We start from the raw sequence: 15,342 nt of genomic DNA, 5'->3' as shown, positions 1-15,342 counted from the left end.
AAAAAATCGACCGGCACAATCGGAGGAGAAGGAGAAAATGATCAGGAGAGGGAAGAAATACATCAAATGCTCCAAATGCAAACAAATGGGTCACTACAAAAGACAATGCCCAGAAAGAAGACCGAAGAATTCAGAGGGAGAAATCAAGGTTAGTACATTTACATTATATGAAAATCCAGTTTTTGCAACACATGATCGCACTAGCTTAACTAATCCTGCTTGCTCTAGTATAGATTTCTCTTCAAAATTAGATATGCATGCTAATAATGTAATGAACAAAATTAATTCAAATAAAAATAAGAAATTAACTCTTAGAAAAGTAGAAATACAAAATAATATTTTAAAAGATAAAATTGATAAATTAGAGAAGATTGTTAATAATTTAGTCAAATCACGAAATCTAGACTTGGGTTATAAAACTAAAGTAAAACTTAAACAGTACAAACCAAGTTATAATCAAGTTCCTTTTATTTACTTAACTTAATAAAACGTAAATTAATAACATAGGAGGAGGCTCCAGAATAGCTGGCACCTCTGAAATTAATCCACCCGATAAGGGTAAACAAGAGTAGATTACCCGGCAGGGTAATTAAGGTTAGATTAAAATGGATTAGGTTTAACTTAACCAACAGTACTGGTGAAGTTTTTGGATGATAGTACGTTAGGGAAGCTTGGGCATCGCATGTCTAGGAAGATCTGGCTTCGACCTGGTGCATTTGGCCAAGTGAAACTGACCGAAGCTACCCTTAAATGAATCCTAACTAGTTAGACCAAAGTTTAGTATTAAGTTCAATGGGTATGACTATTTAGGAAACCTCGAAGGCATGGTTACTTTAATGAGTTCCTTGTGACTCACCATAGCCCAGAAGTTTATCCAAAGAATGCTTACTTGTTGAACCCAAAGCTAAACCTGAATCTAACACAAAGTTAAACCAAACCCTTAAATTGAACCTCAATTCATCTCACAAAAATTATAGGATTCCCTGATTGAAAATTTAGATGAGTGAGATGACTAAGGAATTAAAAAAAAAAATTCAAACTAATAGTTATTTAAAAAAAAACAATCTCTCTAAAACTTAATTTCAAAATCTTTTTAAAAACTTAATTTCAAAATCTTTAAAACTTAATTTTAAAAAATCTAAAACTTAATTTCAAAATCTCTCTAAAACTTAATTTCAAAATCTTTAAAACTTAATTTCAAAATTCTTTTAAAATTTATTTGAAAAATCATTTCAAAATCTTTAAAACTTAATTTCAAAATTCTTTTAAAATTTATTTGAAAAATCATTTCAAAACTTAATTTCAAAATTTTTTTAAAATTTATTTGAAAAATCTTTTCAAAATCATTTCAAAATATTTAAAACTTAATTTCAAAATTCTTTTAAAATTTATTTGAAAAATCATTTCAAAATTTTTAAAACTTAATTTCAAAATTCTTTTAAAATTTATTTGAAAAATCATTTCAAAATCATTTCAAAATTTTTAAAACTTAATTTCAAAATTCTTTTAAAATTTATTTGAAAAATCTTTTCAAAATTTAATTTCAAAATTCTTTTAAAATTTATTTGAAAAATCTTTTCAAAATCATTTCAAAATCTTTAAAACTTAATTTCAAAATTCTTTTAAAATTTATTTGAAAAATTATTTTAAAAAATCTTTTAAAACTTAATTATTTGAAGAATCTTGTAAAAATCATTTTAAAAATCTTTTAAAACTTAAAAGTTATTTGTAAAATCATTTGAAAAATGATCATTTCAAAATCATTTGAAAAATCCCTTGAAAAATTAATTTCAAAATTGTTTCAAAACTACTTAAAAAATTATTTGAAAAAGCATTTGTAATATCCTCTGAAAAATTAATTTCAAAACTCTTTTCAGAAGTTATTAAATTCTTTGAAATTCTAAACTCAATTAATTTTTAAATCTTCAAAATAATGGTCACTTATTTGGAATTCTAACTGATATTTTCAATATTGTAAATTAAAGTAAATTCCATCTCACACTCACTCATATGCTAAACATGCTTGTTAATCTAGAATGAGTGAGATGGAAAATTAGGAAAATAATTTTTTAATCTCTCATGCTTGAACTCCTGAACTCAAAAATTTATTAAGGCATTAATTAAGGAGGAGTGATTTTGAGTCGGTTTTAAAATTAGTTTTTCTTTAAAATTTTTAACTTGACCTTAAAATTAAAAACTATTTTTGGCATATCTTCGAAAATTCAAGCTATTTTTAACTTAGCTTTAAAATTAAAATTATTTATGACCTAACTTTTAAATTATAACTCCTCTATAAGCTAAATGTTTTCAAAGCTGAGTACTTAATTAAGTTTTCTCTAACTAAACTTAGTTAAATTATTTTCTAAACTTAGCTACTTGGCAAGATATTTTCTCAACGCAATCATTTTTACGCTGAAAACATAGCTAAGTATTTTCAAATATAGCTAATTTTTTTTTTTCAAAAAAATTTAGCTAAGTACTTTTTAAAGTGTTTAAAACAAAAAAAAAAGAAATTTAGCTAAGTATCTCTCAAAGCAATTGTTTTCAAATGCTAAGTTCTGCTGAAAATGCTAAGTATTTTCCAAAGCATTCTCAAAATTTCATCAAAATAATTTTTTTTAAAAAACTAAATCTTTTTGAAATCACAAAAATTTGCTAAGTTACTGTTTAAAGACAAAATAACTTTATCTCAGCTAAAAGTATCTCTCAAACTAAAGGAAGAATTTTGCTTTCAAAATTATGATTTCACCTATCTAAAAGTCTTACAAGAAAAACTAAGTGTTTATCAAAAGTAAACTAAAAGATTGGAAGATAAGATTGAAAATTATCTTTGAAAGTTAAGCTAAGGCCCAGATTTTCTTTACTCTCTTGGGTATTTTGATATATGGAAAAGGGGGAGAGTAGGAAGAAATGCAAAGAATATTATAAATTAAAATTAAAACAAAAATTTTGTTGTGAATGTGCCTATGCTTTATTTATGCCTGTGCTTATTTATGCGTATCTTTATTGCATTTTTACATAACTTTGAATTTCAGTTGTCATAATCAAAAAGAGGGAGATTGTTGGTGCAGTAAGCATCCGACGATCGAACCTCAGTTTTGATAATGGCAAAGGGATTCAAAGTTAAGATTCCTTGTTATCTAACGTGGTTAAATAAGGTTTCAGGAAAGTCCTAACTGCGGTTAGGTAAGGGGAAATCCTAAGGGGGGGTAACCTTAAGTCCTAGGGGGCGGTAACCCTAGGTGAAGGAAAATCCTAAGGGGGGGCAACCTTAGGTCCTAGGGGGCGGTAACCCTAGGTGGAGGAAAACCCTAAGGGGCGGCAACCTTAGGTCCTAGGGGGCGGTAACCCTAGGTGAAGGAAAACCCTAAGGGGCGGCAACCTTAGGTCCTAGGGGGTGGTAACCCTAGGTGGAGAAAAACCCTAGGGGGCGGTAACCCTAGGTCCTAGGGGGTGGTAATCCTAGGCAGAAAGTCCAGTCGGTCTGGAGGACTGGACTGACATCAGGTAATCTCTCCTGAGGGGAGTAGGTGAGGACGCGTTCCCCGTAGAGGGAACAGTAGGCGTCGGGTCGACCTAGGGTTTCCGGTTGGAAACCCGAAGTCAGACTCGGACAGTCCGGAGACTGTCTATACTTCATTTATCATATTTATTGTGCTAACTTTGTGTTGCAGGATAGTGTTTGGGACTAACGTATCTTGCAGGTGCAAAGGAGCAACCTAAAGCCTCGGATGAACAGTGTCCGAGGCGCCTCCATGGAGCTTGGAGGCGCCTCGGGTGCAAAGCTAGAGCTGGCTGCGAAGCACCATTGGAGGCGCCTTGAAGAAGGCAGAAGGCGCCTTGGAAGGCGCCTTGAGTGAGGTTTAAGGCGCCTTAAGCAGATGAACTTCGACCAGTTCAAGCTCGATCCACGCGGAGGACTCGGCAGCATGGAGGCGCCTTGAACAGCCTTCAAGGTGCCTTGAACACCCTTTATAAGGGGGTTTCGACCAGCACTTCAAATGAACAACTTCCACACTTCCTTTCTTCAACGTGCTGCTAACGAGATCATCCCGAAGTGCTGCTACGACATACCGACGACCCGGAGCTCCAGACTTTGATATATACTTACTGTCGGTATTGTTTTTCTTTATAGTTCTAATTATAACATTCTTGTAACAATTACGTGCTTATAGTTGTTGCCCACGGAAAGCGATCAAGGATCGCGGGCCTTCGAGTAGGAGTCGTCACAGGCTCCGAACGAAGTAAATCCTCCGTGTTTGTGTGATTGTCTTTTCTATTTCCGCTGCATTTACTCGTACGTTTTAAATCGAATGATTCCGATAATTCAAACGAAATAGCCACGAGCGCTATTCACCCCCCCTCTAGCGCGGTCTCGATCCAACAAATTGTGATGATCTTGGGTAAACCAGAAATCATATCTAAGTCCATTAAAAAGTTCCTGAGCCATACAATTTCTTTGGCTGCCTCAGAGGCTGCCACATACTCAGCTTTCATGGTTGAGTCCGAGACGCATTTCTGCTTAACACTCCTCCATGCAATGGCTCCACCTCCTAGAGTAAACACATAGCCTGACGTAGACTTACTATTGTCCCTATTTGATTGAATGTCCGAATCCGTGTAACCCACAAGGAGCAAATCATCTGCCTGATAAACTAGCATATAGTCTCTAGTCTTTCTCAGGTACTTTAATATATGCTTTACCGCAGTCCAATGTCCTTGTCCAGGGTTACTTTGATATCTGCTAATCATGCCCACGACAAAACAGATATCAGGTCTCGTACACAGCATTGTATACATAAGGCTTCCTATAGCCGAGGCATAAGGAACTACCTTCATGTCCTCTATCTCCTTTGATGTGTTCGGAGACATCTCTTTAGATAAAGTTACTCGATGCCTAAAAGGTAAGAAACCTTTCTTGGAGTTTTGCATGCTAAAACGAGTAAGGATTATATCTATATATAAAACTTGGGATAGACACAACATTCTTTTCTAGCGATCCCTTATAACTTTGATCCCAAGAATGTGTGCACATTCTCCTAAGTCCTTCATATCAAATTGTTTGGACAACCATACCCTTACGTCTGATAATACCTTGACATTGTTGTCAATTAACAAAATATCATCTACGTATAGTACAAGAAATACTACCACGTTTCCGTTACACTTCTTGTATACACAAGACTCATCCGGACACTGAATAAATCTATATGACTGGATTACTTCATTAAACCGGATGTTCCAAGATCTTGAAGCTTGCTTCAGTCCATAAATGGACCGTTTGAGCTTACACGCTAGATGCTCTTTGCATTTTTCAATGAATCCCTCTGGTTGCTTCATATGGATGTTTTCTTCAAGACTTCCGTTAAGGAAAACTATCTTGACATCCATTTGCCAAATCTCATAATCCATATGAGCGGTAATGGATAAGAGTATCCGGATAGACTTAAGCATAGCTACCGGCGAAAAAGTCTCCTCATAATCGATTCCCTCTTTCTGAGTGTACCCTTTTGCAATAAGCCTTGCTTTGAAGGTTTCTACCTTCCCATCTGTCCCTCTTTTCCTTTTGTAGATCCACTTGCATCCAATGACTTTTACACCATCAGGTGGTTCTACAAGCTCCCAGACCTTATTAGAATATATAAATTCTATTTCGAAATTCATTGTCTTTTGCCAAGATACTGCATCTATATCTTGGAGTGTTTCATGATATGTCCGGGGATCAGGCTCATGTTTACCCGGGATCAAGTCCGGAAACTCTCCCAAAAACATGAATCTCTCAGGTTGTCTTACAACCCTCCCACTACAACGAGGCACTGTCTGTGGTTGTGTATCATGTGTGACACGTGTTGCAGTCTCTTGTGGTACTTCATCTTGTACTGTTGGTACTGAAGTAGACATGTCCTCTTTAAGTTCTTCTAGAACAATTCTGCTACTGGGCTTGTGATCCATTATATAGTCTTCTTCTAAAAACTGGGCATTGGTGCTAACAATGACCTTCTGATCTTTAGAACTATAAAATAAACAACCTTTCGTTCCTCTGGGATAACCCACAAACACACGAACTTCTGTACGAGATTCTAACTTATCAGCATCTGGTTTCAGAACATGTGCTGGACTACTCCAAATCCGAATATGTCTTAGACTGGGCTTCCGCCCATTCCACAATTCTGTGGGAGTAAAAGATACCGATTTAGAAGGTACTAAGTTCAGAATGTGCGCTGCCGTTTCCATAGCGTATCCCCAAAACGAATTTGGTAATTTTGAATAACTCATCATCGATCTAACCATCTCCATAAGAGTCCTATTCCTTCGTTCTAACACACCATTCTGTTGGGATGTACCAGGCGCAGACAATTGAAATTGAATCCCGGCCTCTGATAAGTAATTCCTAAACTCTCCTAAGAGGCATTCACCACCACAATCAGACCGTAGTGTCTTGATACTTTTACCTAGACGTTTGTCCACATCAGCCTTGTACTCTTTAAACTTATCAAAGCACTCAGACTTACGGCACATTAGGTAAATGTATCCATATCTTGAATAATCGTCTATAAAAGAGACAAAATATTCAAAACTACCTCTAGCCTGGATAGACATAGGACCACACAAATCAGAATGAACCAATTCTAACGCTTCTTTGGCTCTATATGTTGGTTGCTACTCGGAAAACCTAGAGGTTCCACTGTACAAAAATTTTGTACAAAGGTCTGAACCTTTTCCTAGCTACCATGTGTTCTTTTAAATTAAATTTTGGATCGCCTGCGGAACTTAACACGTTTGATCCAAAACTTAATCTATTCGTTCTTTTAGGTTTTGACTTGGGTCTCCTACGGAACTTAACACGTTCGACCCAAATCACCTTAAGTTATTAATTCCATTAAATATTAATTTCCATAATTGGTTCCCAGTACTGACGTGGCAAGGAACATGACCTTCTTGGATATGGGAGCAACCACCACCGACTAGACAAAACCTTTTATAGAAAGCTAATATTTAATTTCCTAAAATAACTTTAGGTTAACCGAAAATAACAATCAAATCACAAGGAAAAATAAAACAAAAGAACACAACATCGAAAAACATATTCGAAATACTAGAATCGTAAGCCTCTTGTATTTAGTATTATTTCCATAAATAACTAGCATGATGCGGAAAAGGAAAAACTACTAGTTATACCTTCTAGAAAGACCTCTTGATCTTCTACCGTATTCCTCTTCTAACCTCGGACGTTGTGTGGGCAACGATCTTCCGAGATGAGAAACCACCAACCACCTTCTTCGCCTCCTAGCTAGGTTCGACCAGAAAGAAGCTTTACCAAGGATGAAGAATAAAACACCAACCAAGCTCCAAGAGATGCAAGCTTTCTCTCCTTCTTCTTCTTCTTCTTCTCCAAGTAGTATCCGGCCACCGCAAGAGCTCCAAGGGGAGAGAGAGGTTCGGCCACCACAAGAGGAAGAGAGGGAGAGGATGATGATGATGGCCGGCCACACCAAGGAACAAAAGAGGGAGAGAAATAATAGAGGTTGCATCTCATGAAGGCACCTCTAGCTTGGGTTCAAGCTAGGGCCGGCCACCCCAATTTATACCTAGGCTGGCCCTAGCTTGGTTCCCAAGCTAGCTTGGCCGGCCCCCTTTAGGTGGATATAGAAGGTGAGTATAAGTGGGTATAGTACTCTATAAATAAGAGGCTACGATAGGGACCGAGAGGAGGAATTGGTTTTGGTCTCTCGATAAAATTAAGCATCCCGTATTCGCCCCGAACACACAACTTAATTTTATCAATAATAATTCATTCCACTAGAGAACTATTATTGAACTACCGCACCAATCCCAAATTACATTTTTGGACTCCTTCTTATTATGAGTGTGTTAGTCTCCCTGTGTTTAAGATATTGAATGTCCACTAATTAAGTGAGTTACTAACAATTCATTTAATTAATATCTTAGTCCAAGAGTAGTACCACTCAACCTTATTATCATGTCGGACTAGGTCCACCTGCAGGGTTTAACATGACAATCCTTATGAGCTCCTCTTGAGGACATTATCAACCTAGTATATCTAGGACACAGTTTCCTTCTATAATCAACAACACACACTATAAGTGATACCATTTCCCAACTTATCAAGCTTATTGATTCATCGAACTAAATCTCACCCATTGATAAATTAAAGAAATAAATATCAAATATATGTGCTTGTTATTATATTAGGATTAAGAGCACACACTTCCATAATAACCGAGGTCTTTGTTTCTTTATAAAGTCAGTATAAAAGAAACGACCTCAAATGGTCCTACTCAATACACTCTAAGTGTACTAGTGTAATTATACAGTCAAGATAAACTAATACCTAATTACACTACGACCTTCTAATGGTTTGTTCCTTTCCATTTTGGTCGTGAGCTACTGTTTATAATTTATAAGGTACTGATAACATCATCTTCTGCATGTGGCACCACATACTATGTTATCTACAGTATAAATTAATTGAACAACTACAACTAAATGTAGACAATTTGACCAAATGTGATTCTTTATTCATAATGAATGTTTACAAAGCTTAGGCTTTCAGTATACACTCCAACACTATACCCCTTGGCCTTAAAAGGTCTCTTGGTCATTTTACCTTCCAAGCAGGATTCACATGTTGGAAAGTTTTCCAACTCTAATGGACCCAAGAGTCCATCGGCTACAAGCCTTTGAATCCTACTTAAGTTAATATGACCAAGCCTTAGATGCCAAAGATGTGTTTGGTTCATTTCCGAATGTTCTTTTCTCTTATTAGAGTTAGAAGATGTATTATTAATTTCCATATTTTGTTTTGTGGGAGAAATTAGATTTAAAGTATATAAATTACCAACCAATGCACCAGAATAGATAATCACTTTATTTCTCTTTATAACCACATTGTTACTAAAGGAAACTGAATATCCATCCAAATACAGTTTAGAAACTGAAATTAAATTCTTTCTAAAATTGGGTACATAAAGACAATTTCTTAAAACCAATTTCCTATTCCTATCAAATGATAAGTAAATGTCTCCCACTGCAACAGCCGCCACCTTAGTAGCATTGCACATGTAGACAGTTATTTCTCCATCAAATAGTCGTCGGGTTTCCTGGAACCCCTGCAAAGAATTGCAGACATGATCAGTGGCTCCCGTATCTACACACCAGGTGTTGGTAGATAACACCGCTAAACATGTTTCAACTACTAGAGCATGAGATATACCTTTATTGTTCTGGTTCCTACAATGACAGTCTGCCTTCCAATGCCCTGTCTGCTTGTAGATGAAGCACTTGCCCTTCGGCTTCTTCATTCCAGCTTTTTGTCCCTGAGGTTTATTCACTCTCTTTGCTAAAAAGATCTGTTTCTTCTTCTTTTTGCCTTTCGGCTTAGAAGTAGAACCATTTTCAGCATAGTGAATCTGAGAACTTTGACGAAATATACTTTCTGCTGTCTGTAGTTCTGTCAGAAGTTCCGCCAATGTATACTCTCTTTTGTTCATGTTATAATTCAGGCGGAACTACTCAAAACTTCTGGGTAACGTTTGGAGAATTATATCGACCTGGGTTTCCTCATCGATTTCTCCTCCAAGAACTTGTATTTCGTTCAGATAGGCCATCATTTTGAGGATATGATCTCTTACGGGTGTTCCCTCAGACATGGTGGCTATCATTAACTTTTTCATTGCCTCTTGCCTAGCAGTCCGACTCTGGTGCCCAAAGAGTTCTTTGAGATTGTTCATTATATCATAAGCTGTTGGTAAATCTTGATGCTGATGTTGCAATACATTTGACATTGTTGCCAAAATGTAACACCGCGCTATCTCATCAGCTTTTACCCATTTCTTATGATACTCAATCTCCTCTGGGGTAGAGTCACCGTCAAGTGCATCAGGGCAAGCCTCAGTTAGTACAAACTTATAGCTTTCAGCAGTAAAAACAATGTCCAGGTTTTTTTCCAATCAATATAGTTGGGACGAGTAAGTTTGTTCTCTTTCAGTATAATGGCCAGTGGGTTGAAAGTCATCCTAAGAATCACAAAAATAAACTTTGGTCAAGACTCTAAATTTAGAATAATATTGATTCCTCAAACAATACTATTTTAAATTAACCAACACCTCAAATCACCGTGAATATTGCATGCCACGTTAGTGTGAACGTATATAAATTCAACATTTGTAAAAGGAGGGTATAACCCATTAATTTTATTATCTTGTCAACCTAACTTTTTGACAAATAAAATTAATAGTTGGTTTCCTTAGGTCACACAAATAATAACAGTGATTCCGATGGGGAGGATACTATTAGACGTGCCTAAGCGTATACCATTACTTGACACTAAGTTCATTAATAAGATTATGCCCCTTCCGATGGGGAAGATCACACGCTCTTAATTAATTTCCTATAGTCATCCAAAATGGAAGCTTGATCTAGTGATCCGCAAATAAACTCATCCGATATAGAGGAAGGCACTCAGAGCCAACGCGCAAGTTTGTATGCATCACTTACAAACCAGTAATGGAGACCGTGGAATTTATTAAAAAAATCCCTCTCCCACTTAGTTATTTAAAGTGAGAAATTTTAAACTATCCTAGCATACATCACATGCATATACACACATCAGAGTAAATAAAAGCAATAAATATGGAAATTATTTTCCAACTATTATGACCTTTTTCTGTTACTGTCCTCCATGTGCATCAACCCTAGCTGCTGCCATATTTAGCCACTGCCATCAAGTCGAATCGTCGCATTCATCTTGCTTCTTATTCCGTTGTGCCTCTGGTGCTCCAAAAGTACCACGCCTCGCAAGAATCCGATCCACGACAAAAATATAATTTTACATATATCGATCATATATTCCACGAGGAAATGTACATGTAATCTAGATCGAAAATAAAATTCTAAAATCCTAGGACTAATACAGCTCCAGCTGTATTAGTTACATACAATCATGCACACACAAAATATTGCCCTTGACATGTCCAAGGGTCCAATCACACACAATATCAATAAGCCATAATAGTTGGAGCTTGTAACCAAAGAGTTAGTACATCCTACTATTATCTTGCTTAAATTATGTATGATATATGCATAACCTATTTGAATTCTAAACACACAGAGGCAAACCTTAACTCTGATACCAATTGTTAGTTAGTCCTAGGAAAACATACCGGTTCCACTGTATAAAATTTTTTTTGTACAAGTGTCGAACCTTTCCTTAAATAACCTATTGTGTTCTTTAGAAGTTAAATTAGGAATCGCAGACGGAACTTAATATCATTGATTCCAAATTTAACTTATCTATTCTTAATGGTTTAGATTTGAATCGCAAGCGGAACTTAACACTATTGATTCAAATCTACCTAAGTTATTAATTTCATTAAATATTAATTTCCAAAATTGACTTCCAGGACTGCATGACGAGGCACATGACCTTCTTGGATATGGGAGCAACCACCACCGCCTAAGCAAAACCTTTTAAGGAAAGCTAATATTTAATTTTCTTAAATAACTCTAGGTTAATCAAAAAGAACAATCGAATCACAAATTCGAAAAAGAAGAAAACACAAACTTGAAAAAACTTATTCGAAAAACTAGATCTAATTGTCTCTTGTATTTAGAATTCTTACAAAGAAAATAACTAGTATGATGCGGAAGAAAATTACTAGTTATACCTTCTCTTTGTAAGCTAATGACCTCGAGATCTTCTGTCGTATTCCTCGCCTCGCCTTGGACGTCGTGTGGGCGACAATCCTCCAAGACGAACACCACCCAAAAGCTTCCTCCTCCTCTTCTAAAATCCGGCCACCACCACCATCAAGGAGAAGAGAGCAAAAGGGAAAAGAGAAGGGAGAGAGGGGCCAACCACTTGAGATCTCCAAGCAAAAGAATAAGAGTTGTGTCTCATGAAGCCCCCTCACCCCTTCTTTTATATTACTTGCCCAAGGCAAATAAGGAAAAAAATTTTACAAAAAAAATAAAATCATTCAAGAGTTTTCCCTTTTCCCTTTTAATTTTTCCTTTTCTTTCCTCTTGATTGAATCAATCACCAATTTTGATTGATGATGATTTTATTTATTTTAATTATGGCCGGCCCCTTGCTTGAGCACCAAGCAAGGTGGCCGGCCACCTCATCAAGAAAAAGAAAATATTTTTTAAAAAAATTTTATAAGAAGAAATCCTTTTATAAAATTTACAAGCTCTCTTTCCTAAAGTAGGAGTTAAAAAATAAAACTTCTCTTATAAAATTTCCTTTTTTAACATGATAATAGAAAATTTTAATTTTAAAACTTATCTTCCTTTTTTTTCTTAAACCATGAGGATGGTTAAAAAGGAAAGTTTTAAAACTTTTAAAACTCTTTATTAAAACATGTGGCCAAATTCAAATAAGGAAAGTTTTTAAAATTAAAATCTCTATTTTAAAACTTATAGTTTTCTACAAAGAAAAGACTTTAAAAATTCAAAAACAACCCTCCTTGTTTGAATATTGTGGCAGACCCCTTCATGCTTGGACACCAAGCAAAGGGCCGGCCCTTATAGAAGAGGATGTGGCCGACCCTTGCTTGGTCACCAAGCATTGGACCGGCCCACTTCTTGGACACCAAGAAGAACCTTACATTTGGATGGACTTAAGGCTATAATGAAGCTATGAAGGGACCTAGAGGATAAATTGATTTTGACCTTCTGATGAGCTTGAGTATCCCGCGTTTGCCTCAAACACACAACTCAAGTTCATCGATAATAACTCATTCCACTAGAGAGTTATTATCGCACTACCGCACCAATCCCAAATTACATTATGGGTTCCTTCTTATCATGAGTGTGTTAGTCTCCCTGTGTTTAAGATTACGAATGTCCACTAATTAAGTAAGTTACTGACAACTCACTTAATTAATATCTAGCTCCAAGAGTAGTACCACTCAACTTCATTGTCATGTCAGACTAAGTCCACCTGTAGGGTTTAACATGACAATCCTTATGAGCTCCTCTTGGGGACATTCTCAACCTAGGTAATTAGGACACAGATTCCTTCTATAATCAACAACACATACTATAAGTAATATCATTTCCCAACTTATCGGGTATATTGATTTATCGAGCTAAACCTCACCCTTTGATAAGTCAAAGAAATAAATATTAAATATATGTGCTTGTTATTATATTAGGATTAAGAGCACATACTTCCATAATAACTAAGGTCTAATTTTTTTACTAAGTCAGTATAAAATGAACTTACCTAAATGGTCCTACTCAATACACTTAAAGTGTATCAGTGTAATTTATTAGTCAAGATAAACTAATACTTAATTACACTACGACTATTCTGATGGTTTGTTCCTTTTCATCTTAGTCGTGAGCAATTGTTTATAATTTATAGAGAACCGACAATATGGTCTTCTGAGTGTGATACCACACTCCATGTTATCTACTATATAAATTAATTAAACAATTACATTTAATAAATAAATGCAGATATTGACCAATGTGATTCTTTTATTTCAAAATAAATGTTTACAAAAGCTAGGATTTTAGTATACACTCCAACAGTACAGAGTAATCCAAAAGCTTAATTCAGGATCCTATTATCTACAAGATGAAAATGGAAGAAACTTGGAGCGGCCTTGGAGTCCAAATCATCCGTAGCCCTACCGGGCCGGGTAGTAAGTTGGAGATCAAATTCCTATAAATTATGAAAGCATTTGTTCTATGAATGCAGGAAAGTTTAAACGAAAATTCGCTAAGTGTAAAAAACTCACATGTCGTTCGGCTGTGTTATAAGCAAGCAAAGCCCTCACGCTGAAGGTGTCAAAGACTCACGTGTTGTTCTACTGTGTAATAAGCGAGCAAAGCCCTTGTGCTAAAGTGTCAAAGAATAATGTCTTATTTGGTAGTGTTATAAGCGAGCAAAACTCTCACACTAACATCTCAAAGACTCATGCACCGTTCAACTGTGTTGTAAGTAAGCAAAGCCCTCATGCTAAAGTGTCAAAGACTCTCGACCCGTTTGAGCGAGTTATAAGTGAGCATGTGAAGTGTCAGAGACTCGCATGTTGTTCAGCTTTAATATAAGTAAGTAAGGTACTCGAACTTACCTCAAGTAGATTCACGGAGCCACCATCCCAAGGCCAGACCGAGGACTACAATAGCCGGTGGAGATAGGATGCACTGATTTCAGCAGATGGAGTAGTGGGCGACATCTGGCCAGCATTGAGCATATAATTACTGTAGATCCCATAGCCACATGGCTGACTCAGATGGGGCACAAACGCCAGAGCAGGCAGGTTGAGGATGGATTCAGCATGGTTCTGAGTAGATGCATGGAGATGCTCATGTTTTGTGTGTCGAGACATTGCTAGGATTACTGTCGTTGTCAGCATCTTCGGAGGGCAGTACAGTGAGAGTACATGACATTGACTGTATTAGGGGGATGGTATTATGCACCTACAGGGCATTGGTTGTCTATTGGTTGTATTATGGGGGATGGTACAGTGAGAGTACGCTGCATGTACATGGGCTTGCATAGGGTTCATACCTCTGATATCTAGTTGGATCTGATATTTCATCAGAAACAGTTGACTATCCTTGGATATATATAGATATACATCTTTCTTTGATGATATAATTTACCTTTCCTAAAAAAAGCGAGGTACTCAAACTAAGTGCCAGGACGCAAGTGTCGTTTGGCCGAGCTCAGGTCTTGTTTGGTGTTTTACACAAATAGATATAAAATGTTAAGTACACTAAGGATAAACTGAAAGAGTGACAAACGCAACAACACATAATTTGAAAGTGTTGAATGGGAGTGCATGGATTCATACTTAAACATGTTTACAAAATATTTTGGAGTGGGTATAGAGGCTGCTTAGAAACTTATAAGAAAACTAAGCGAGGTAGTCGAGCATGTGGTCGGGGAGCAAATCAAAGATCTTTTCCCTCTTTATAATTTTACTCGACATATCAGGGGAGATGTAGCCGTCATCCTTCAATTGTTGGAGGGTCACATTGATACCATAGTCAAAAAGGCGGAGAGTCCGATCAGTAAATATTTCGTTGAATTTCGAGGAGCAAAGGTACTTCACTTGGAAAGATTCAAGTCAATCGGGTTCCTCCTTGAATTTGTTGAATGCAACCATAGACGCCTCCAACACGGCCTTCAGTGTAGCCAACTCGATAGCTTGCTCATCAATTGTTCATTTTTGCTCTCCGAGTTAGAGCTCACTCATTGCATGCTCTGCCATTCTGCTGACTTGCTCAGCCATAAGGGATTCTTCTGCCTCTTTTAGTTTTTGTGCTAAGACCCATTGTTCTTGATGTCCAGATCTTCAATGG

Source organism: Zingiber officinale, chromosome 1A, assembly GCF_018446385.1.
Source record: "Zingiber officinale cultivar Zhangliang chromosome 1A, Zo_v1.1, whole genome shotgun sequence".
In the NCBI taxonomy this organism is placed as follows: domain Eukaryota; kingdom Viridiplantae; phylum Streptophyta; class Magnoliopsida; order Zingiberales; family Zingiberaceae; genus Zingiber; species Zingiber officinale.
This window is presented reverse-complemented; position numbering follows the sequence as displayed.